This window comes from Symsagittifera roscoffensis, chromosome 10, assembly GCF_963678635.1.
Source record: "Symsagittifera roscoffensis chromosome 10, txSymRosc1.1, whole genome shotgun sequence".
In the NCBI taxonomy this organism is placed as follows: domain Eukaryota; kingdom Metazoa; phylum Xenacoelomorpha; order Acoela; family Convolutidae; genus Symsagittifera; species Symsagittifera roscoffensis.
The window spans coordinates 1147590-1172761 of NC_087071.1; the positions used below are offsets into that span (position 1 = coordinate 1147590).

At 32.0% G+C, this 25172-nt stretch overlaps 1 protein-coding gene across 1 annotated transcript in view; it reads right to left on the reverse strand.

The window, feature by feature from the left end:
• LOC134855519 (eukaryotic translation initiation factor 4E-like) overlaps positions 1–25172 on the reverse strand; it is a 461161-nt gene that overhangs the window by 293610 nt on the left and 142379 nt on the right. The window lies entirely within an intron of this gene.

Below are 25172 nucleotides of genomic sequence, written 5' to 3' on the forward strand. Positions count from 1 at the left end.
TTAACAATAGAATGGTTTACAATGCCAATACATTATATCCTCAGAAAGTACGAACATCGAACGTTTTGAATTCTTCCGCAGTGAGTAGTAAGGGATACTTGCTTGGTATGGATTCAATTTTAAAGAGTTTCCGAAGGTATTTGAAATGCATGCTTTCACTGATAGAGCGAATGATTTAGGAACAGGGATAAATTTTTCTTTCTATGAGAGGCTTCCCATTGATTTGATTACTTATGATAAACTGTTACTACAAAAACCCCATTTTCGAATTAAAACATTTCGAGCTAGACATAATTTTATTGAGCCGTCTAATAATCCGAAGGTTAGTCTGAAAATTTTTGAATGTTCGCTGTTTACTAGGAGAGTTTTAGTAGCTGAACCTAAACATCAATTATTTTAATGAAATCTGGAAAGAAAATCTGCAAAAAAAAGACCTTTAATGATGTTTACTATTAGTTTGCACCAGTTGCGACCCGAAAAGCTCCAAAGCGAGCGATGAAATAATGATCTTTGTAAAACGTGGTTAAAAATTTTGTCTACAAAGCTGTACGTATTTTTTGAATTGTATCTTTAAAGAACGATTGAGTACATTATAGTTCTTACTGAATTTTTGTTCTTTTTGAGCTTTTGCAATTCTTTTTCGATTTGCAATTCTCCATTGATAATGAACAATCGCCCTATTCAAAATACAGTGCTGATTTAAATTATCCAGACAAAACGCACAAAACTTGAAGTTTCAAACGCGTTTTTCTCAAATTGGGTTGAGCTTAGACAAAAGTCAACAGAAACATAAGAATTTTCTTCAGAATTAACATGGTGCAATTTTTTCTCCGAAATTCTCAACCAAAAATTGACCCCAAAAATGGGTCATTTTGGTTTTTTCAATTAATCAAAAGTTACGCTGAAACTTGGAATTACCTTGGAATTAATTTGTTAATTGATAAGAATTTTATATCACAAGAAGTCTCTTACGCAGCCCAATAGCGTTTAAAGAGGGTTAAGTTACCAAAAATTTTCTCAAGTGTTCAAAATTCATTTTTAAACAGAGATTCAGGGTTTTATATAGTAAAAATCACATACATTGATTATCAAATGCAAGTTTTTTCTTTTATACTGTTTTTTGGAGATTTAACCCTTCTCAAACTTTGTTGGGTTGCTTAGGAGGCTTCTTGTGATATAATTTTTTTATCAATTAACAAAGTAATTCTAAGGTAATTCTTGATTAATCGTAAAAGCAAAAATCTAATTTTGGGGTAAATTTTTCGTTGAGAATTTCGGAGGTTGCACCATATTTTTTCTGATAAAACTCTGAGCAACTTTCGTTATCTTCATTTCTTGTCTTATCTTACCCCATTTGATGAAAACTCGTTTGAAAAATTAAGTTTTTTTCCTTTTTTGTCCGAATAAATTAAATCAGCACTGCAGCTTAGCAAAAAAATGGCCTTGATCGCACAAAAAGAGCTGCGCTAAACAAAATATCTCATTTTGGAATGTGGCGAAATAAGAGAATTGGACTCTGCTTAGACTGGCTGGATGGCCTTTCAAGGATCCTCTGCGAATCGCAGAAACGCCTTTTTTTCCCTTTTTTTGTTTTTTTTTAATTCATCGAGTCGCGTTTTTTTGCAATATACATACACCAGAGTTTTATTGAAAACAAATTGAATATAAGGATTTTTATTGTCCTTCTATAAAATCGATTATCAGGCCAAATTTACACAACGTAATGGATTTTCAATCCATTTTCATCAATTTTTTTGAAAAAAAATTCCGTTGAAAACTATTATAATCGACTATAATCCGTTTTTTGTTTTCACGTACCAACACCCCACCCCTCTAACGTACTCTCTAAACTACCCTATCTCCACGAACTCTACAACCCTCCCCCTCCCCCCACCCTCTCCCCCTCGTTACCGACATCCGCCCCCTTCCGCGCGTTTAAATACAAGCACTCCATCGAAACGTGTTTAGCAAAACCCCCACTATACACTACTACCGGGACATGTAACTGTAGGACGTTTAAAAAAGTGAGGGGGGCGGGGGTGGGGGTGTTTTTTGTGAGATCTATTGGCAACTCTTTGTAAATTTCATAAACGCTATTGAAGGAAGAAAAAAATATTTTAGCGAGAGACTTACATTCAACAATATTGTGAAAAAATAGAACAACACACAAAAAAAATTATAATAATTTTCCTTATAATCGATTAAATTTGGATATTTTTATTTCGATTAAGTTTTTAGAAAATAAGTTGAAAATAATCGATCATAATCGTTTATGAACTTCTATATTGGGATTTTATTGCTTAAGAAATGATAGCAGTATAATCCATTTTCAATCAATTTTTTGATCGTTTTTGTTATTCCATTACGACTAAATTCAGCTGATAATAAAAATCCAATCCAATCGAGTATTATTCATGAAACATCAACTGGGTTTTGTGAAACAGTTTTTTTTCTATCAACCAATGAAGTTCGTTTTGTGTACAAAAATAAGCGCAAATTCAAGTGCACTAGTGTACAAAAGTGCACTAGTGTACAAAAATAAACGCAAATTCAGTTTGTTACTTTCTATGAAGCCTGTTTGCAATAACCCTTTTGCACAATGATTAATTCGATTTTCAGGGAAAAACATTAAAGAGGCCAATAGAAATTGATCAGCGATTCACCCTAAAAATTTATTGTTTTTTTTTTGTTTTTGATATAATTATTTCTTGATTATGCCGAGAAAAACAAATGGATAGTCATTCGACTAGAAATTTTGTCACATAGGACTCTGACACAATTAGTGTGAAAATTGTTTTAAGCTATAACTCTAATTGAATTTGGGTGTACGCAGTTCAATCCGGGTTTTATCGCTGAAATTTATTTGCCAATTGACTGATTCGCAGCGATTTAATCCATTACAACAGTAGCATACTTTCCGAACATCATTAGCAATAAATCCTTTAAAGCTATCACTTTTCTGCAACTGTTCATCGCTAACTATTTCTTGTTACTCAACCCGAGAGTACTAGATCTTATTTTTCATTTAAACTTTTTGAGAGAACAAAAAACAACTTACATTTAACAAAATTGTGAAAAAATGACAACAACACACAAAAAAACTAAGTAAATGGATTATAATTCCTTCTAATCGATTAAGTTTGACTATTTTTCTCTCAATTAAATTTTTAGAAAATAAGTTGAAAATAATCGATTATAATCGATTATGAACTTTTATATTGGGTTTTTATTGTTTAAAAAATGGTAGCATTATAATCCATTTTCAATCGATTATTTTGATCGTTTTTGTTGTTTCATGGCGACTATTTTCAGCTGACAATAAAAAAACTAACATATTCGAATATTTTGTATGAAACTTGAGTGCGGGTTTTGTGAAACAGCTTTTTTCTATCAACCAATGAAGTGCGTTTCGTTGTGCACTAGTGTACAAAAATAAGCGCAATTTCAACTTTTCAATTTCTAGAAGGCCTGTTTGCAAAAATCTGGTTGAACAAGGATTACATCAACTTTCAGGGAAAAAAATTTAAAGAGGCCAATAGAAATTGATCAGCGATTCACCCTGAAAACTTATCGTTTTTTGTTTTGGATTAAATCTTTTCTTGATTAAGCCGAGCAAAAGAGACAGATAGAAAGCCAATCGACTAGCAATTTGGTCACCTAGAAAACTGAGACAATCAGTGTGAAAGTTTTACTAAGCTATAACGATAATTAGAGTTTCTGTGTACGCAGATCAACCGGGTTTTATAGCTGAAAATTTTTTGCCAAATAGCTGATTTTCATCAAATTAGGCCATCACGATAATAGCATAATTTCCGCATCATTAGCAATAAATCATTTAAAGCTAACGTTTTTTTTCAATTGTTCATTGCTAACTATTTATTGTTAGTCAACCCGAAAAAACTAGCTCTTATTTTTTGTTTAATTCTCTATGTAGAACGATCTTGTTACTTTTCATGTATTGATATTTTATTTCAAACAATGAGGACTGGTTTATTTTGTGAATTTATTGAAAGTGTTCACTCACCATTCATACATGGGCAAAAAAGCCATTAAAAGCATGAAAAATGCAACTCCGGAGAAAATAGCCCCAAGAATACAACATAGTTTTGGATCTCCCATTTGAGTTTAAAGTGTTCTGAGAATCAGTCTTCTAGCTTGCAAGAAGATCACAAAGTAATGGTTCTAATTTTTCAACTTTTTCAACTGAAAATCGGCAGTGAGCACGAAATGACTTGTGTCAATCAAACTGAAAGAGCATATGATTTTGCAATTGTTTGTTGCATGCAACTCAGAGTTTATCAAGATCACAGTGCTAATCTTGCCCGCGCTATCCGCAGTGACAAAGTTGGATAAAAATGATTTCTACAAAGAAAAAAATAGATATTTTAGATTTGTTGTAAGTAAGCTGTATGTTTTCTTTATCTGTTACTTATAACCTATATTGAAGCAAAATGACTCCAAATTTCTCAGAGAATTCAATTCTGCTTTGATTTGTCGAAAAACTCTCTTGAATTTCAGCTTTTTCTGCTATTTTTTGACACTGTACCTTTTCAACGATCAATCAAAACTCCAGAGCCAAAAAGTTTATCATATATAGAAATTGTAATGGTTTCTCATAGAGATTTGGTCAACCCGGGTTGACAACCGATTTTAGTGGATTTTGTTTTTTATCAAGTCTTTTACACTGTAGATCTCTTTATCTGCAGATTAAATACTGATTATACACAGCTAAGATAAAAACTATAAACATAGGGAGTTTATTACGCCTAAATTTAAAGTCTATACAAGTTTTTTTGATTTTCTGTTATGTTCGAAATGAAATTAGTATGGAGGCTTGTAATTGAAAGTTTTTTTTGATGTGTGATCTAAAAAATTTCAAACCAGTATTGGTGAAATGAGATGAAGCAAAAAACTATTTTTTCTATGTTTCTTATTGTTTGTTGTTGTTTTCTGGTAAAAACAGCGCAGGAAAGCTTGATTTTTGAATGGGATTTGCAAATGTTTTTTTTGGGCGTGAGCCATGAGCAAAGTTCAGAGGGCCAGAGAGCAAATTATACTCGAGAGGAATTTTTTTACCGCAAACTATTGCGTTTAACGAAATCTTTCAAATTGTGCATAACTAAGTTTTCCAGCGGTAATGAGAAGTAAGACTAGGCAAACTTTTTTCAAATGACTTTTTCGCTGTTAACGTTCTAGGCTGATTTTTGTCCATAAAACAAAACATTATTAGAAAACTCAATCAAGAAAAAAAATTTCATGCAAAACAATAGACATTTATCCACTCAAATTGTTTTTGATCCAAAAACATAACCAAAAAGTCAATTGAAAAATCTACGTTAAAACTATGTGTTCCACAATTTTTAGTATTTAGAAAGTCTGGATATGATCTAAATATAATCCCTATGAAATGAATATGAAAATTATTTGTATAAGATTTAGGTCGACATGAATAGATCTGAACCTTACTAAACTTCGAAGGTAAATGAGACCAAAAAAGGATTGAATTGATTTAGAATGGAGCGAAAATGCTTTTTAAACAAATTTTAGCTTCATTTTTAACTTGATGTTATTCTTATTTCTTGGCTACATTAGTAGTAAATGTTGGCGGCAATCAGGGTGGGAGGGTGATTGGATAATCCCATGTATTAGGAAAAGGATTGAAACATCCGGTCTCTAACCTATGTATTAAGACAGGGAATAGGCTTTGTCAGAGGTTTGAGATGGTAAGATGGTAAGTTTCAGAAAACTTTTTCAGCGCCCGATCTTACCATGTTTAACGTTAGTGTATAGTTTTTCCTATGTATTGGAATTAGTAATAAAAATTGTTTTATAAAGATAGTGAATAGGTTGTCCAATGTAATACAATGGAGAATATGTTTCCCAATGTATTAAGTCGAACCAAGTTTCAGAAAGTTTTTGGTGTCCAATTTTTCCATGTAATAGGATAGTGTATAGATTTCCCTATGTGTTAGTAATAGGAAATAAGTTTATTAAGATGTGGAAAAAAATTGTCCAAGGTAATAGGATTGGTTATACGTTTAAGATGTTGAGATGGTAAGCTACAAAAATAATTCAGTGTGTTAAGATATGGTTAGATTTGATTTGTTGATGTATTGATTTTGGTTAAAAAAATTTAAAAAAGTAATTTATCAAGGGCTGGTATAAATTTTGTAAGGTGGTAATTTGTAATGTTTTAGTATAATCGTAAGAAAATGGTTAGGAACTTGAGTTTTTCTGCAGAAATCTCAAGTTTTCGAAAACTTTTTGTAAAAAATATCAAAGTTTTTGGCAAATGTTTTGATTGTTTCTCTCATAATTGTGAAATATCAAAGAATTTTGACTGTCTGGAAAAAAAATTGAAGCCTCAATTGTAGGTTAAATGGTGTCCTGTTAAAAAATTGTATTTTTTTCTCTATTTTCTCTTTAAATTTTGGAAACACAAAATGAATTTGTCTAACTTGACCTTGCGACTATTATAATCAAAGCTCATGTTGGTTGAAACTATGCTGCAATCTCCGTTTTCTCGAAATCTTTTATTAAAAAAAAAACAAAACTAATAAGATTAATTCATATTAGACTTTTTTCATGTAAGACTTAGCATCTGTACAAAAAAGAAAAGCTTCAATTTTACAATTTTCATTTGTTTGTTTAACTGTATAGCACGCTTTTTTCTTCAAGTAAAGGTAAACTTAGTTAACAAAACCATTTTAATTGATCAGTATTAGCAATAATCATTGAATATTGTTGAAAAATGTTCATGTTTCGAATCTTTTTCGGTTTCTTTGTCAAAATCAATACAAATCCTGAGAAACTTCAATAAGCTTGCTAAATTGAATAAACTCCCATTTTCCCCAGTTTCTATCACATTTTTCATTCTGGTATTTAAAAAGGGGTTTTTGAGAACATTTCAGAGATTTTTTTCAAAAACTCTAACTTTTGATTGACGGAAGTACATATATTTTTTTCAATATCCACAATTTTTCTGCCTAATAATCTTTATTAGTACTCAATAGATCTCGGTTGAAGTAAAATACATGCATATTAGAAGGTGATTTTATTTCAACTAAGACTTCACAACTGTTCATAATCTCTTTTGCTTCTACAAAATCAATTGCCATATTTTCTCCAAAGAAGTCTTAACTTTTAGGTTATATCCTGCTTTCTGGCATATATATTCTGGCAAAAGTAGTGATAAACCTCAAACAAGTGAAGTTTTTAGTAGTTTTGGATTAATTAAGTGAATTAACATGAGATTCAGATGTTTAAGGATAACTTCTTTCGAAGCAACACTGATACAAAAACGTTCGGTTTATTCATTCAATTTTCCGATAAAAAAAATTATGTTTTTGGTTGAGAATTCAGAAGTTCAAGGATACTTTCTTTTGAAGCGTTGCTGATACAAAAACGTTTGGCTGAATCATTCACTTTTTTACAATTTTACTTAAATTTCTGAAGAGATCAAGGAACATTTTTCGTTTCGAAAGATACCAGACGAAGCAAAGTTTATAAATCTGTTTTCAGAACCTGTATTTACTGAACTATTTTTTATTTTGAGAACTTCGGACAAAAGTTTTTGAGAACTCCGGGAAAATTGTTTTTTTGAATTAAAAATAATTCAGTTAATATAGGTCTTGAAAGCAGATTTTTAAATTCTGCTTCGTCTGGTATCTTCCATAACAACTCATTGTCCTTGATTTTATTCAGCTTGGAAAAATGAATGAATCAGCCGAACAATTTTGTATCAGCATTGGTTCGAAAGAAACTATCCTTGAACATCTGAATTTTCAACAGAAACATATATAACTTTGATGGAAAAATGAACCAATACGACGAAGGTTTTTGAATCAGTGTTGCTTCGAAAACGTATCCTTAATTATCTGAATTTTCATGTTATTTCACTTAATTGATAAAAAATAGTAAAAACTCCAAATAATTACACATATTAACCCCGATTTGATTGTTCGTAAGCTGTATGTTTTCTTTATCTGTTAATTATAAACTACATTGAAGCAAAATGACCTCAAAATTCTCAGAGAATTAAATTCTGCTTTGATTTGTCAAAAAACTTTCTTGAATTTCAGCTTTTTCTGCTATTTTTCGAGATTGTATCTTTTCAACGATCAATCAAAACTCCAGAACCAAAAATTTTATCATATATAGAAATTGTAATGGTTTCTCATAGAGATTTGGTCAACCCGGGTTGACAACCAATTTTAGTGGATTTTGTTTTTTATCAAATCATTTACACTGTAGATCTCTTTATCTGCAGATTAGAAACTGATTATACACAGCTAAGATAAAAACTATAAACATAGGGAATTTATTACGCCTAAACTTCAAATATATACAAGTTTTTTTGATTTTCTTACATACTCGCAATTTTTAAAAAAAATGACTCTTGTGAATTGAAATTAATATGGAAGCTTGTCATTGAAATTATTCTTCTGATGTGTGATCTAAAGAAACTGAAATGAGTATTGTGGAAAAAAGTGGCAGCAAAAACTATTTTCTTAAAATTTTCTAATTGTTTGTTGGTGTTTTTTGTCCAAACAGCGCAGGAAAGGTTGTTTTTTTGAATGGGAATTGCAAGTTTTTTTTTCTTTGGGCGTGAACCATGAGCAAAGTTCAGAACTGCAGAGATCAAAAAATACTCGAGAGGACTTTTTACGCAAACTATTGCGTTTAACAGAGTTCTTTTCAGATTGTGCAGACTTAAGTTTTCCAGTGGTATTGAGAAGTAAAACTAGGCAAAATTTTTTCAAATGATGTTTTTCGCTGTTAACGTTCTAGACTGATTTTTGTCCATCAAACACAATATTATTAGAAATTTCAGTTACAAAAAACTTGTTTTTCATGCAAAACAATAGGCGTTCATCCACTCAAGTTGTTTTTGGTCCATTCATTTAGCCGAAAAGTCGATTAAAAATTCTACGTTAAAACTTAGTTTCCACGTTTTTAGTGTTTAGAAAGTCTAAATATGATCTGTTTATAATCCGTAGGAATTGATGGATTGATATATGTTGGCGGCGAACAGTCATGTGATTGGATACTCCCATGTAAGAGGAAAAGAAATGAAACATCCGGTCTCTAAGCTAAGAATTAAGATAAGGAATAGGTTTTGCCATTCCTTTTGAAATGGTTAGATAGTAAGTTTCAGAAAATTTTTTCAGCGACCGATCTCACCATAATTTCAGATAGTGTAGATTTTCCTATATTTTGTGATTGAAAATAGAAATTGGTATTAGAAAACCAATTTAATAAGATTTTGAATAGATTGTCCAAGGTAATAGGATAGGTTATACGTTTTAGATGTTGAGATGGTAAGTTTCGGATGCTCATCTACAAAAACAACTCAGTGTGTTGGGTTAGGGATAGATTTGATTTGTTCATATACAAAGATTGGGATTAAAATTATAATAAGGTAATTTATTAAATGCTTGTATAAATTTTGTAAACTTTAAGATGTAATGTTTTAGTATCATCGTCAGGAAAAGCAAGGAAATTGAGTTTTTCAGCAAAAAAACTCAAATTTTCGATTTTATTTTAAAACAAAGTTTTGGCAAAAGTTTTGATTGCTTCTCTCAAAATTGTGAAATATCAAAGAATGTTGAATGTTCGAAAAAAAACTAAAACCTCAATTGTACGTTTGATGGTATCCTACACGGAAGACAATTACACGGACTTTTATATAAAAAATTGTATTTTTCTTTGTTTTTTCATCAAAATTTGAAAACATTAATTGACTTGGTCCAACTTGAGCTCAGAGTTTGCTATATAGTGTACTGACTGTTAAAATCAAAGCTCATAATGGTTGAAACCATAGTGATATCTCCGTTTTCTGGAAATATTATGAGAATAATTCATATTAAAAAAAATTTATACAGGACTTGGAATCTGTACAAAATCTTCGATTTTACACTTTTTATATGTATATCAAACTGTTTCACACACATTTAAGTTGTGAGTTTAAACAACATAATGAATTTAAATGATCAGTATTGGCAAATATCATTGAAATGTGCTGAAAAAACGTTCGTGATTAGAATCTTTCTCGGTTTTTTGTCAGTTTTTAAAATCAAAACATAGCATTCTAGAAGGTGATTTTTTTTTCAACTAAAACTTCAAAACCGTTCATAATCTCTTTTGCTTTTTCAACATTAATTATGTTAGTTTTTCGAAGAAGTCCTAGTTTTTAGGTTAAATCCTGCTTTCTGTTTTATGTAGTTTCTCGCTAATGACCACACTTTGCATGAAAGTTTAGGCACAACCGGGGAATTTAGGGGAAAATATAATCAAATGAACGAACAATTTTCTGGCAGAGGTAAAAATACTGATAAAACTCAAACGACTGAATATTACGTTTCAATTTTTGCAATTTTAAACTTAGCAGATAAAGACTGTAATTGAGTAGCTAGTTTGAGAGTTAGCAGCGAAATACAATTTTTGCGACCAATAACTATCAATTCTCTTGCAAATTAGTTTGAAGTCTCTTTGAATCTAGATGTTTGTCCAAAGTTTTCAGAAATGGTTGAGTGAGATAGAACTGGAGCCATTTGAAGCACATAGTAGGTATGGAATTTTTGGGTGTTTTTTTTTACAAATTGTTTACAAATTGAGGACTTCTGAAGTTTTTCTATAGCCTGCCTTTCTCGGGAGTTTCTCAAAGGAAATATAAGTACAAAAACGCAATGAAACTTACATCTGGTTTATCTTAAATCCACCGAAAAAAAACGCTTTTAATAATTTAACTCAGACAAAAAAATGATTTAACAGATTTAAACCAGTTTGTAATAAAAATTTTGAGTTAAAATCATCAGATTGTTCCTCCGACTACTTAAAAAAAAGAAAAGTTTTCAAAAATCACAGCAAAAACTCGAAATTTGCGAGTTCGTCCATCAAATTTATTATCAATTAAAAAGTTCTACATCCATTTCTGCTAAAATTATCAGTTGATTCGAAAGTGTTTCAGCAAAAAGTTGTTTTCTCTGTACAAATCTTCCTACAGCAGATTTTTTTTGGTTTCTATAATAAAAAATAATGCAGTAAATATAGTTTTGGAAAGCAGATTTTTAAATTCTGCTACGTCTGTTATCTTCCATAACAACTAATTTTCCTTGATTTCAATAGATATACAAATAATTTTATCGGAAAAATGAATCAATCAAACGAAACGTTTTTGTATCAGCAATGTTTCGAAAGATAGTATCCTTGAACATCAGAATTTTCAACAGAAATATAAATAATTTCATAGGGAAAATGAATCAATAAACCGAACGGTTTTGTATTAGTGTTGCTTCGAAAAAAGTATCGTTAACTATCTGAATTTTCCTGTTATTTCACTTAATTGATCAAAAACTGGTAAAAACTCCAATGAATTACACATAGTAACCCAGATTTGATTGCTCTCAAGCTGAATGTTTTCATTATTTGTTACTTATAACCTATATTGAACTTCTCAAATTTTTCAGAAAAATTAATTCTGCTTTAATATTTCAAAAAACTTCAATTTGAGTCTTTCTTGCTTTCTGCTTCACTGGCTATTTTTTGAGACTGATTTTTGAGATTTAACAAAAATTTTTTCGAAAAACTGTATCATTTCAACGATCAATCAAAACTTCAAAGCCAAAAAGTTTCTCATAAATGGAAAATGTAATGGTTTTTCATAGAGATTTTGTCAGCCCGGTTCAACTTAATTTTCAACTTAGAAGTGAAATTTCACTGCAGATATTTGTAAATCTTAACCGGAAATCAAAACTAATTATCAAAACCACTAAAAGGTTTTGATTTTCGATACTTGAGCCGCCAATATCTGCTTGAAAGGGCGGTACTCTATGAACTCTGTCAAATACACCAAACTAGGAAGAATTGAAATTGATAGCGTTGAAAAAACTAATCAATTAGACTATGTAAAAGAAGAATCCAGAAAATTTTTTAATTTTTTTAAAAATAGCTTACGTGTTTAGTCACTAAATTATAGAATCACTTTAATCATAAATTTAACACAACAGAAGTTCCATAAATTTGTGAATCTTTCCATCAACTTTTTGAATTATAATAGTTCAGATTGATTTCCATTGAGACTCTCACGATAATTTGGTTTCTCTTTTGCCTGCGTTAGTTTTCCGGCAATTAGATCCTTTGAATATAAACAAAAAGATTAAACTGTCAAAACATTGTTGTAAATTTTTTTTATTGCAAAAAAAATTAGCCTTTTTGGTTTCAAAACTTTTGGGTGAAGTGTTGGTTGTCCTATTTTCTACAATAAAAAAATCACAATTTACAAAATGAGTACTTATCCTACTTTTTCCTACTGATCCGTATACTCTAGTTTTTCGAAATTTCCAAAAAAAAATTGCTTGAAACCTTTCACTCTTCTTAGGAGTTTTTTCAACCTGCATGCAAGCACTTTGTGCAAAGCGAAGATAATTTAACAGGAAGAAACGAGAAAGGAACGCTTCTTCTTGATATGAACATTCAATTCATCGCTGCTATATCTATAAAATTTACAATTGGAACACTTTAAGTAAAAAAGAAAAAATAATTAGTTTGCAAAAATGGGAGGTTTTTAAAATCCCAAACTGTTATGTGGAAAAATTACTATAAATTTGAAATATCTGAAAAATTGGAAGAAAATGAAGGAAATAAAATGTTATATTTTGACCGATTAATTTCAGTGTAAAGGAAAACATTTGGTGCTGCCCGAAAATTGACTCCTAGCATGAATTCTTCGACATTTTTCATTTTATATCCAATCAGAATGAAGCTCTTCTTCTGCTTGAATTTTCAAAATTTTTGATATCATCAAATCACAATCGACCTTCAATGTTTATGGAATTTTCAACAGTTTTATTTTCAGTCAATCAGAATTCAGCTTCTTTTAATCCAATCGGAATCATCCTTTTTTCTAAAATTTTTTGAATCACATATAATTTTAACTAACAGAACGCAGTTCTCACAGATTTTATTAAATAATTCCATTTAATAGAAAACTGATTTAAATTGATTCACTCAAAATTTTCAGATTTTCTTTGATTCAAGTTCTTACGTTATGCGATTTTTCCTTTGTTTGTTATTTTTTTATTTTGAGCACTCAATCTGAGTTCAATCTTATAAATCAAATAATTTTTCATGAATCAGGCAATATTAGTTTTTATCAAGTATCCTCTACGTTTTTTGATGAAATGCTGGTGTTCCTGTACAACAAAAAACAGTAACATCCTCAGCAACGTCATCACTCTGTCATTCCTTATACTTTGAAGAAACTTGGCTTCGAAATCTGATAAATTTCATATTTAAAGAAGGTTTGTGACAGAAACATTTTTCTAGCTAAAATACAAATTTTTATCATAACCAGCAACGAAATCTTGTTTTAAAAAAAATTTTCGAAAAAATAATTCCTTTTTCAAATATTTTGCGCTAAGAGTTGTAAGAAATTGTATAGTTTTCCCCTACAAGGCATCTGCTTTGTTTTGATCAAACCAATCAAAATCTTAAACTATGAAAAAAAATTAAAAACAACTAATGAAATTTGAAAATAATTAACGAAACTGTTAAGTAAAATTCCATTTCTGTCAGTAAAATTGTTCAAATAAAACACATCTTACATTAATTTAGAGCGAAAAACCAGCCAAAGAACAGGCTAATTTCTAGACAAATAGTAGAAAATCAATTGATTTTTTTAATTAAGTAAACTTTGATTAGGTTGTTTGTTTTGTCAGAATTTTTCTCAGACATCCAACGTTCAAACTTCAAGTGTACACTTCATTCAGAATTTTTTTTAAAATTATTATTACTTCTATACAAATGATAAAATCTGAGTATTGAGGCTAACAATTATCAACAAATTTAGAGTCTCCCAAAAATTGAGACAGTTCTTTGAACTCAGTCAAACTATAATTGGCATAGGCCACTTGTTTTAAGTCTTCGTTCTACTTTGCTGTGAAGAATCGAATCTGAATCTAGGTCTTCTAGTTTACATTTAATATCTTGATCGTGACACTTTCCAGTTACACTTCGTCAAACACTTATTTTATTCAAGAATTGTTACCACAATTGGAGAAAACTTCAATCATCTCAGTCGAGCAGTTCAACATAGATTACGATGGAAAGATGGAACAAAAAGATGACTAGTAATGCAAAGAAACGCCTAAATCGGACAAAATTTAAGAGACATTATCTAGGTTTTAATCAGAGACTTCCTTCCAAACAAATTCTTGGTTCAGCGTTTCTGGGCAGAATTTGAAAAGTTCAAAACTCAAAAATTGAATCTGTTAGTTCAAAATTATTGCTCGCTTTTTTGAGTGTCATGGTTCTCTGCATGGTGATTTGAAGTGCTATTGATAATTTGCAATGATATTTCTTTGAAAACTAAGCTTTGGCTCAGGAGCATTTCATTCTAAAGAAAAGAAAAATCTTTTAAAAACAAACAGGAGAGTTTAATAAAAGCGTAAAAAAGAAAACAAAATAAAATGAAACAAAACTGAGTTAATTTTCGAGTTCGTTGCCATTTTCTTTTTCAGGTTCCACACCATGTTTTCTTCTCAAAAGAGATACTTTATCCTGTTGAATTTTGAGTTTTTCTCTCTTGTATTTTTGTCACGAATGGTTTCATTTTTTTGCCAATCATGCAGGGAAACTCTAAGCGAGTGAAACACTATTCGGATCTCTGTAGAAGATGTCAAGTTCAATTATTTTACTATTTTTTTTAAATGTTTATTTGTAATAATGTACTTTTGAAAACTATATCCATATCCCAGATCCACAATTTCATCAAAATATTTTCATTTGAATCATATTAAAACCAAGACTTTTTCTCGGAGGTGACTTCGACATAGCTACTTATTTTCTAAACTCTCTAATTTTTTTTGCTCCCGAAAGACCTGTCGAAATTTGCTCATTAGACTGGGAGACTTTGTTGACCTCGAAAATCTTGACGGTTTTGGTAGCAATTTTAAACTGGATGCAGTAATTCGCTCGTTCTATTCTGATCGGCTTTGGTTTAAAAAGAGAAAAATTTGTCGCTTGATTTTGATTGACTTTCTTCGATTCTGTAGAAAAAGATTTCTTTTTGATCTGATTCTAAATCAAATTTTTCTAAAAATGAAGAATTCTAAACTAGAGAAAACAAATCCATTAGTTTCAACATTGATTGAGTCTCTTTATTTAGGTTTAAAAAAAAACATTTGAAAAAACAAAGCAGACCGTTTTCCTTCATCAACGTCATCAGCTTAGAGATTGTTCTGGAATTCTGTATGGTTAAAATCTTAATGGATAATTCTAGTAATTAGAAGACTCAGAAAATTCTAATAAATACCGTGTAAGGTCCTAATAAAAAGTTCTACCAGTTAAAATAAAGATTATAAAGTTCAGAAGATTCGAAAAGTTAAAGTGTAATGACTTCTTTTTCTCTGGTGGAATTGTTTTTTGTTGCCTAAATCAAAAGACACGTATTGTTGCCTAAATCAAAAGCTAAGGTATTACATTTTTCAAACTATTTTTTGATCGATTTTGAACATTTGTTTCTAGAATCTTGTTTCTTCATTCCAGCTTGAGCACTTTTCATTATTTTATGAATTTTTTAAAACGTGTGCGGGAACATCTCAAAGTTTTTCGCAAAAAGTTGGATTTGAGTTAAATTTCTGAACAATTATGCAAAGTTACTAATATGAATAACACAAAATGCAAAAACTAATAAGAATTGTTTAACAATACCGTTCATAGTTTTGCAAAATTTTAATATCATTTTGAAATTATCACAAGTGAGCGAAAAACTCAGCAGGAACAAAAAACTAAGAACTTTTTGGGTGAAAGATATGTTTTCTTGGTTTCTCCAAAAAGTATGCAAAACTCCAATAAAAAAGCTAATTGTAAAAAAATGTTATTATAAAACCTAGAAAATTTCTATTTTGATGACTTGGACTGCTATTCCTTATTTTAGAAAATTGGTTTTCTCTTGTTTGTGATCAACATATTTGCAGAAATTAGTTTTTAAATTACATAATTATCGAACAAAAAACCATAATTTAACATGATTAACAGTGCAAGAAAAACTAGTAATTTTTTGCTAGTCAAGTTGCTAAAAATTTTTAAAATTTTTTCAACAAAAGTGAAAATTGTTTCAATTTATTTGACAAGATGTCAAAAGTTTTTCTTTTTTTCGACAAAATACAAAAAAATGTTTCATTTTTTTTAATTTTTGAAAGGTATTCCATTTTTTTACAAAATACGAAAAGTGTTTCTAAGTTTTTTGACAAGATACGATAAGGTTTCAATTTTTTTCTACAAAATTCGCAAACTGTTTCAATTCTGATGCGAAAATTAGTCCACCTGTTTCGAAAGAATGCAAAAGGCGAAAAGTGTTTCAATTTATTCAATAAGATTCGAAAAATGTTTCAATTTTTTTGACGAGGTGTGAAAATCATTTTAAGTTTTTTGACAAGATGTAATAAAACCATGAGGTGTTTTTATTTTTCTGTTTTTTTTTCTAAATTTTATGTTGAAAATTATCAAGTTTTTACCTGTTGTGTTAAATCAGATCGCTAAATAAGTTGCGTTCTAACTTTTTTCCTTTAATTTACCCTAAACTTCTCATCTATTCTCAAAACTAAAATGAAATTGAAAAAATGATTTAACTGTTAAGAACAAAATAACTATTTAAAAACACATTTTTAAAAAATAATCAATCGAAAAGCTGTCAAGCAGCCGAAGAATTCTGGAGGTTCTCTAAGGAATGCAGGCTGGCCGAGGTTGTCGTGATTCTTGTGAAACTGGAGGCTTCATTGTTTCTGAGAAGGCCTGAAATTCGTCAATTGCGATGCGGTTTTCGGCTGTTCCTGCTTTCTCCCAAGGAATCAGGAGGTCGTCTGCTGATTGAGCCACTTATCAGTACTGTCGGGTTAGTTCATTCTGCTCAGGCCCTTCTTCCATCATTTGCACTTCCCCAAGTTGTTTCTCTGTGATGGGTACTAGCGTCATATTGTATTCGTTAAAATCAATTCGCATCATCTCAACCATAATCCAGATTTGGATTGGGATGTCCATTTGGGCCAAAAAACACTCGAAAGATTGTTTCTCCACTTGAATTTGTAATAAATTAGGCAAAATTCTACCGAGCAGATTACGTTGAGAAGACCGTTTTGAGCAATTAGTTTAATAAAAGATATAGAGTAAAAACAAGAATCCTTTACTGTTGAGAGAGGAGGTAGTTGACGGTAAATAAATTGAAATGAAATTATATAGATCTCAGAGAGAGGTAATTGACGGTATATAACTTGAAAATTACGTATTTAGAACTGAAAGAAGAGGTAATTGACGGAAATTAAATTGAATATATATTGACAATTAGTTAGGAGCGAATGGTACCTTAAACTCGAATGTGTCGTCTTAACTAATCAAAAACAATTTTCCTCATTTGGTCTGTAGTTGTGTCCAATCACATTTCAGTTTCCTTATATGGAATTCTTAAAGGAACTTTTTACATGTTGTCTTTTCCAATCAATTATATGTTCAATAATGTTATGTTACCTATTCCTATTGGGTATCAAATTAAAGAACCCTCAACCGTAAGTTTGATGGTCTGATAAGCATTATGTGGATCACAACTGAACTCTTTGATTGAGTAAGTTTCTCTAATTAGACTTTTAGTTGGTCAGAGGATTCTATTTTGGACATCATAAACGTCCGAAGTTATGTGAAAAAAAGTAAGATTGAACACCTATTTCATCAATAAGAAAATGGAGTGGAATATTTTCTTTTTTTTTGTAGAGTAACTCAAGGAAAATAAAGTGATTTTCAATCTAAGGATAGAAAAATTTTTAATCTGAAAAATTATCAATTTTGATTGGTTGAAATCAAAATTATTGAAAATTTCATGAGAACTTGAATTCCAATTTGATTCGTTGACATTCCAGTTGCCAGTTTTAACGAGTTTCTTGACGAAAAGAAGTTTGATGTAGTGAAGTTGCAAGAAACGAAGATAATGACTTCAACTGTGGACCCCAATGCTAACGGGTGGAAAATTCACAGAGCAGAGCGCATGGTATACTTCGCGCAGAACGAGCAACCTTAAGCGGATTTGGCAGTGATAGTCAGACCAGGTGTCAAGTCTCGCAGGTTAGAGAGTCTGAATCTTCCAACAGGAGCTGCTTTGGAGTCTTTATGAGTTTCATTGGAAACCAAAAAGGGTTGGATGAACAGATACCGGCCCCCAGCGACTGTTGGAAACGACTTGAAAGATACTGCGTTATATCTGAATCAGTGGCCAAGAGAGAAGAGTTCTGTCATCTGTGCGGATATCAATGCGCATGGCTCTTGGGATGCAAACAGAGATTCTGATCAGCTGGGAGAAGATATAGATGATTGGCTGATTGACAGCAACATGGCGCGTGTGAATAGCGGCATTCCTACACGCATTCGACAGCTGGGACAAGCGATAGGGGAGACTGCACCCAACATCTCCATTGTGCACAGTTCTGTGGCGAGTAGTTGTTCCTGGGAAGTTTTGGAGACTCCCAATTCACTTGCCGATTCAACTCGTCTTTGGCTCCTCAGGAATCAAAGAAGAAGATTCCATGCACCAGTTTAATTTTCGCAAGACAGACTGGAATAAATACACCAGTGTAAGTCACAGTGGCTTACCAGAGTGGAATGAAAATAGAAAATAATTCGTTAGAAAATAATTACAAGGCTCTGATCGAGACAATGCAGAAGCCGACAAAGGAGTCTGCGCCCTTCACCAAGGTTGGTTCCAGGAGGAGACCTTGGTGGTATATTCTCTGTGATAGCGCGAAGAAATCGTTAAAAAAAGACTTCAGTCTATTGAGAAGAAGCCCTAGTGAAGAGATTGCTGAAATGTACAAGAACGCGAAGAAAATGTTTGCCGATACCATCAGAGATGAAAAACGAAGCAGCTGACTTGAATTTGTAGACACATTTTCCCCGTCAACTCCGAGCACCAAGGTCTGGTGAACGCTTCAGAGCATGGATGGAAGAAGGAAGTTGGGTTTGCGAGAGAACCCAGTGTGTGCGGGAGCCAATATTGCTATCACTGACAAGTTGAAATGGGAACTTGCAGTGAAAACGCATGCAGCTGCAAGCAAGGTTCTGGTCAGGAGAAACGACTCCAAGGAAGCTAACCTACCTAGCCACGAGAGTAGGACTGAAAAAACTTCAGAAGGTGATCTTGGTGAGAATTTCATTGAGGGGAGCTGGAAGAAGCTTTGCTGAAGATGAAGAATGGAGCTGACGGTCACGATGGAGTTGTTCCTCAGAAGATCAAGCATTTACCCTAGAAATGCATTATGTTTCTACTACGGATTTTCAACGTGAGTTTAGGCCAAGGAAAAATTCTTGACTATTGGAAACGTGCAGTCATAGTCCCAATCCTGAAAAACAGTAAACCACCTTCAGAAATCAAAAATTATAGGCCGGTCTTGTGATTACCGTGCGTTGCCAAAGCACTAGAGTCAAAAATAGAAGCCCGGGTCAGAAATTGGACAGAAACTATTCACCTGATTCCGAAATGTCAAGCGAGATTTCACGCCAGAAGATCCACAAAAGATGTTCTCGCTAACCTGAGCCAGAAGGCTTTCGACAACCTTCAGCAGAAGACGCGAACAGTCATCACTACAGAAGACTTCAAAGCAGCCTTTGACAGAGTTTGGCGTGTAGCTCCTCTCAGACACTTAGCGAAAGCTGGTCTTCACCCGTCTTGCCTGAGATGTTTTAAGTCGTTTCTGAATGGCAGAAGAGCCTGCTCCCCCGGGTTGACCTCCATACACCGAAAATGCTTATCATACAATTCCATACATTAAGTGTGTGGGAAAATGCTTGTCATACAATTTTCATACAACTTCTAAAAATGGTTGAAAACTGGTATAAACTCGTTTCTGTGGCTGTTTGATTCTAATAAAACAGTCTGGTGATAAAAACTGAGGTTTTCGTTTTTTTTAAGAAAAATGCTTATCATACAATTCCCATATATCGAAATTGTATGGCTGGCATTTTTTTTGATGGCGACACAAAGTAATTTTGAAAATTTGGCCCAAAAACTTTTTTGTTTTTTTTTCAACCGCAAATCGAATTTTGTACGCAAACAAACATTTTTCGAAAAAAAATTTTTGCATGCAAAATTGAATATTTTGTGTGCATAACGTAGTCCAGGATACGATAAAATTGGCTTTTATTTTCTTTTCACTAATATATTTTTTTCAAAAACGCGCAAAAATTCCTATTTTTTCTGTATGGGGTGTTAATGTAAGCCTTGATCAATGTCTCATAATTTGAATGTTCAAAAATTTAAAATAATCATCATTAAAAAATTCCGCCAAAAAGTAAATGTTTGTTACTTTTGTTATATCAATTGTAAAAGACAGCCAAATTCAGGTCGTTTTCTACGCATTGTCAATGCAAGACCGGCCAACCTTTGGTGTTTTGAGTAACCAAGGTCTTTGTCACTTGTCTTTGGTTGCAACTACAACCGAAAATTTTTCAGAAAGTAAATTTAGAAAGAAAAAAACAAAATTTTTTTTTGTTTATGGAAAAACACACTATCATACAATTTTCATATATGGAAAAATGCTTATCATAGAGTTTTCATACAATTTTCTAGACGTATGGATTTGTATGAAATTGTATGACAAGAAGTTTCTCTTATATGGAAATTATATGATAAGAAGTTTTGGTCAACACGGGCCAGATAGAACAATTCTTTCTCCTCTTATAGGGTGTTCCAGCAGGAGGTTCCACACCCGGGTTGACCAAAACTTCTTATCTTTTAACTTCCACATATGAGAAACTTTTTGTCATACAATTTCGTACAATTCCATACGTACAGAAATTTGTATGAGAACTCTATGATAAGCATTTTTCCATATATGAAAATTGTATGATAGGTGTTTTTCCATAAACCAAAAAATTTGATTTTTTTCTTTCTAAATTTAGTTTCTGAAAACTTTTCGATTGTGTTTGCAGCCGAACACAAGTGACAAAACCTTGGTTACTCAAAGAACCAAAGGTTGGACGGTCTTTGCATTTACAATGCACAGAAAACGACCTGAAACTTGGCTGTCTTTCACAATTGATATAACAAAAGTAACAAATTTTTTTGGCAAAATTTTTTAATGATGATTATTTTAATTTTTTGAATTTTTAAATTATCAGACATTGATCAAGGCATACATTAACACCCCATACAAAAGAAATAGGAATTTTCAGCGTTTTTGAAAAGAAAATAAGTGAAAAGAAAATAAAAGCCAATTTTGACGTATCTAGGACTACGTTATGAACATAAAATTTTAAATTTGTTCATTTGAAAGTGTTCATTTGCGTACGAAATTCGATTTGCGGTTGAAAAAAAAACCAAAAAAATTTTCGGGCCAAATTTTCAAAATTACTGTGTCGCCATCAAAAAAAATGCCAGCCATACAATTTCCATATATGGGAATTGTATGATAAGCATTTTTTTCAAAAACGAAAACCTCAATTTTTTATCATCAGACTGTTTTATTAGAATCAATCAGCCACAGAAATAAGTTTATGCCAGTTTTCAACCTTGTTTTAGAAATTGTATGAAAATTGTAAGATAAGCACTTTCGGTGTATGGAGGTCATCCGGGCAAGGCTCACTTTTTTGCCTTGCCACGGCCAGTCTGCCAGTCAGGATTGATCAGAATGCTCTCGAAACGAAATGCGCCCAGTTTGCAGATCATTTCTCACTCTACAACGAAGCTTTCCCTCCGGGTTGCGCTGCAGCTAGCTTACAACCGACTCTTGACAACGTCAGATCATGGGATAGTGATCACTAAATGCTCATTGAACCGTCCAAGACAGAGGGGTTAGTCATCAGCCTGGACCCGAGAGAAACATTAAGCAAAACACAACCACCACTACAGCTGGAGAATACACATGTTCCGTTCAAAAAGCATATTAAGATCCCTGGCGTCAATATCGACACACAGTATAGGTTTACTGAACATACCAACATCATGGCGAAGAAGAGAAGAACTCAGCTGCTTTCTAGACTGTCAGGGAAGAATTGGTGTCTCACTTCCACAGACCTGAGAAGACTTTACAACTCTATGTCAAGCCAGGAGCATTTTACGCCAGTGAAGTCTGGTGTTCTTTTCTCTCCGGATCAATTTGGATCTAGCAGCAGGTCTGCAACAATAGAGCTGCAAGAATTGTTAGTGACGTGCGAGCAAATTCCAATGCAGTTGCAATTCTTATAGAAGCCAGGCTTTCTACACTCAAAGGGTTCAGAGATGAAAAAGCCGCCATTTTCTACAACTAGTTTCTCCATTTCACGACTGATCATCCATTGCGTCTACTGACAGATGACGGCCCGAGTCATAGACTAAAAGCGAGAGGAGCCGGCAGATTTCAGCCAAATTGAAGAATCACCGTCATAAAGATAATCCAAAATAAAGCTGATAATGACAACACAAAATGTTCATATTGACGACAAGCGAAGACTTCACATTAGAATAGTAACGACAGAAAATTGAAGAAGATCACATACATCGTCAAATTAGTAATGGCCAGGTGTTAGATTATTCAACCAACAGAAGTTGAGAAGAAGAAGTTGTGATTCATAGACTCCAGGTTAACCGGTGTTACAAGCTAGCAAAAACGGAGCATCTTTTGGTAGCGACTGAATAGCCACAACGCCGCTATTGCAACAGTGACGAAGAGTAAGACAGGGATCATTTCTTTTTGAAATGAAGTAATTGGGCAGAAGAAAGAAGAGCCAATTTGGGCTCAATCCCCAGTATCAGAGTACTACAAACAAATACCGTACAGGTTTTGCAGTTTATTGGCCGAACAGGACGTCTTTGTCCCTCAAATCAGTTATGGACAAGCTCCAAAAAAACAGCAACAACAACATTGGTTGATATTTTAACTGTTGAAAACTTTATGAACATTGAAGCTTGATTCTGATTGGTTGATATCGAAAGTTTTGAAATTTCTACCAGAAGTAGAGCTCCATTCTGATTGGATCAAATCGAAACTGTTCACTAATAATTCATATTAGGAAACATTTTAAAGCAACACCAATGGTGATTTTTTCGTTCTTTCATTCATTTTACAGTTATTTATTTCGTTCTTTACTTTCATTTACATTAAAATCATCGGTCAAAACAATACATATTACGTTACTTTTTCGAAGTTTTCGGAATTTTCAAAGTAAATGTATTCTATCACTTAATTGTATGGAACTTTTTAAGTCTCACATTTTGAAATTTTTTCGTTTTCGTTCTTTTTTTATCAATATCTAGTCACTGAAAGAAACGAAAAAATTGCATTTCTTGAATGTGGCAGAGAATACACTTGCTTACACTCAGCAAGTATACGTAAGCGATATAGCAGCAAGGAGTTGAAGTTCATATCAGTAGAAACACTCCCTTCCAATTTCTTCTTGTTGCCGAAATTACCTTCGCAATACACTTGGCAATTGCATGCACGTTGAGCGACCTCCATAAAAGGGACACAATAGAAATATATGTAAAAAAAGTTTTGATAATTTCAACGTTTTTTCAGAGAGTAAAATTGCCGGAATATCTAACCAAAGCGACAAAACAAATCGAAGTGTCAAAGAATCTCAAGGGAAATCGATCTGATACAAATAAATTCAAAATATTGACGACAAAAGTAACACCTTTACCGAAACTCGGTTGTGTTAAATTTCATATTTAAGCGATTCTAGAACTTTGTGAGTAAACGCAAAATCAAAGTTTGAAAGTTTGTAAAAATTATGTAATGGATATTTATAAAACGTAGAATAATTGACTCGTTTTGTCTAGAATTATTTTGCAATCTTCCCCGTTTAGTATAATCGACAGTGTTCATAGAGTTTCGCGTTTTCAAGCAGATAAATGGCGGCTTATGCGTCGAGATAAAAAAACTTTTTACTGTTTTTGATAACTGGCGATGGCTCAAAAAGATGGATCAGTTTGTTTGGTTTTTTTACAGATAAAATATACATAAACCTGCAGTGGAAATTGACTTCAAATTTAAAATTGAATGTTAAAGCTAGAACATGCAGTTGAGTGGTTCAGCACTTTATTCTGAAGTTTCTTAGCAAATGGAGTTTTTGGTGGCAACTTGGCTTTAGCTTCTTGAATGATCGTTGAAACGAATCAACTATATTATTTGAGTAAATTCTTGTTCAAAATGAAATCAATCTGAAGTTGGGAGATCAAGCAGAAACCAAGAAAAAATCAAGTTGAAGTTTTTTGACAAATCAAATTGGAACTTAGATCTCTGTTAGTTTTGAGATCATTTTGAGATCATAAAAACAGTCAAATATGGAAAATTATTTGTGATGCATTGGAAAGTTTAATAGTTTTTGATGCATTAAGTGAAATAACCTGGTGATTTAGGGATACTTTTTTCGGAGTAGTCAACTCTGATACAAACAAGTTATGATTAATGATACAATTTTCAACCAAAAATTATGTAAATTTTTTGCCAAATTCAATGATGAGCAGTTGTTATGGAAGATTCCATGAAGAAGCAGAAAATAAAATCCTGCTTTCACGACCTGTTTTTCCTGAATTATTTTATTTATAAAAACAAATCTGCTGAAAGAAGATTTTTTGGGAGAAAAAAGAGACTTTTTGCTTGACTTCTCTTAAAATAACTGATAGTTCCAGTTGGAACAGATGTTTTAACTCCTAGTTCATATGATTTTTGATGAACGGCTTAAAAAAAACAGTGCAATTTTTGTATTTTGCTCTGGTTTTTCTCAATTTTCTTTCATTAAAAAGTTGGAGAAACATGATTTTGAATCAAACTTGCTTAAGAATTATATTACAAAAACTATTTTGTTTAATCAAAGCTAAATGTTCATATTTACTGAGTTAAATTTCAAATAGCTTTCTTTTTGTAGATTCAAGAAAACACAGTAGCTAAGAACTAGTTTCAATAATTTTTTATAATTGTATTTTCACTTAAAAAACTCCCGAGAAAGGCCTGCTATAGAAAAATTTCAGTTAACAAACAACAGATTTGCTGTTATTTCAATCAACAAATAAATCGCAAAATACAACTAAAACAATTCCATTTAAAACGTGCGCTTCAAAAAGCTCAAGTTCGATCTTAATCAACAAGTTTTGAGAATTTCTGACGTTTTGAGTCTTCTGCTGACATTTTTCAAAATACCTACTCAATTAGAGA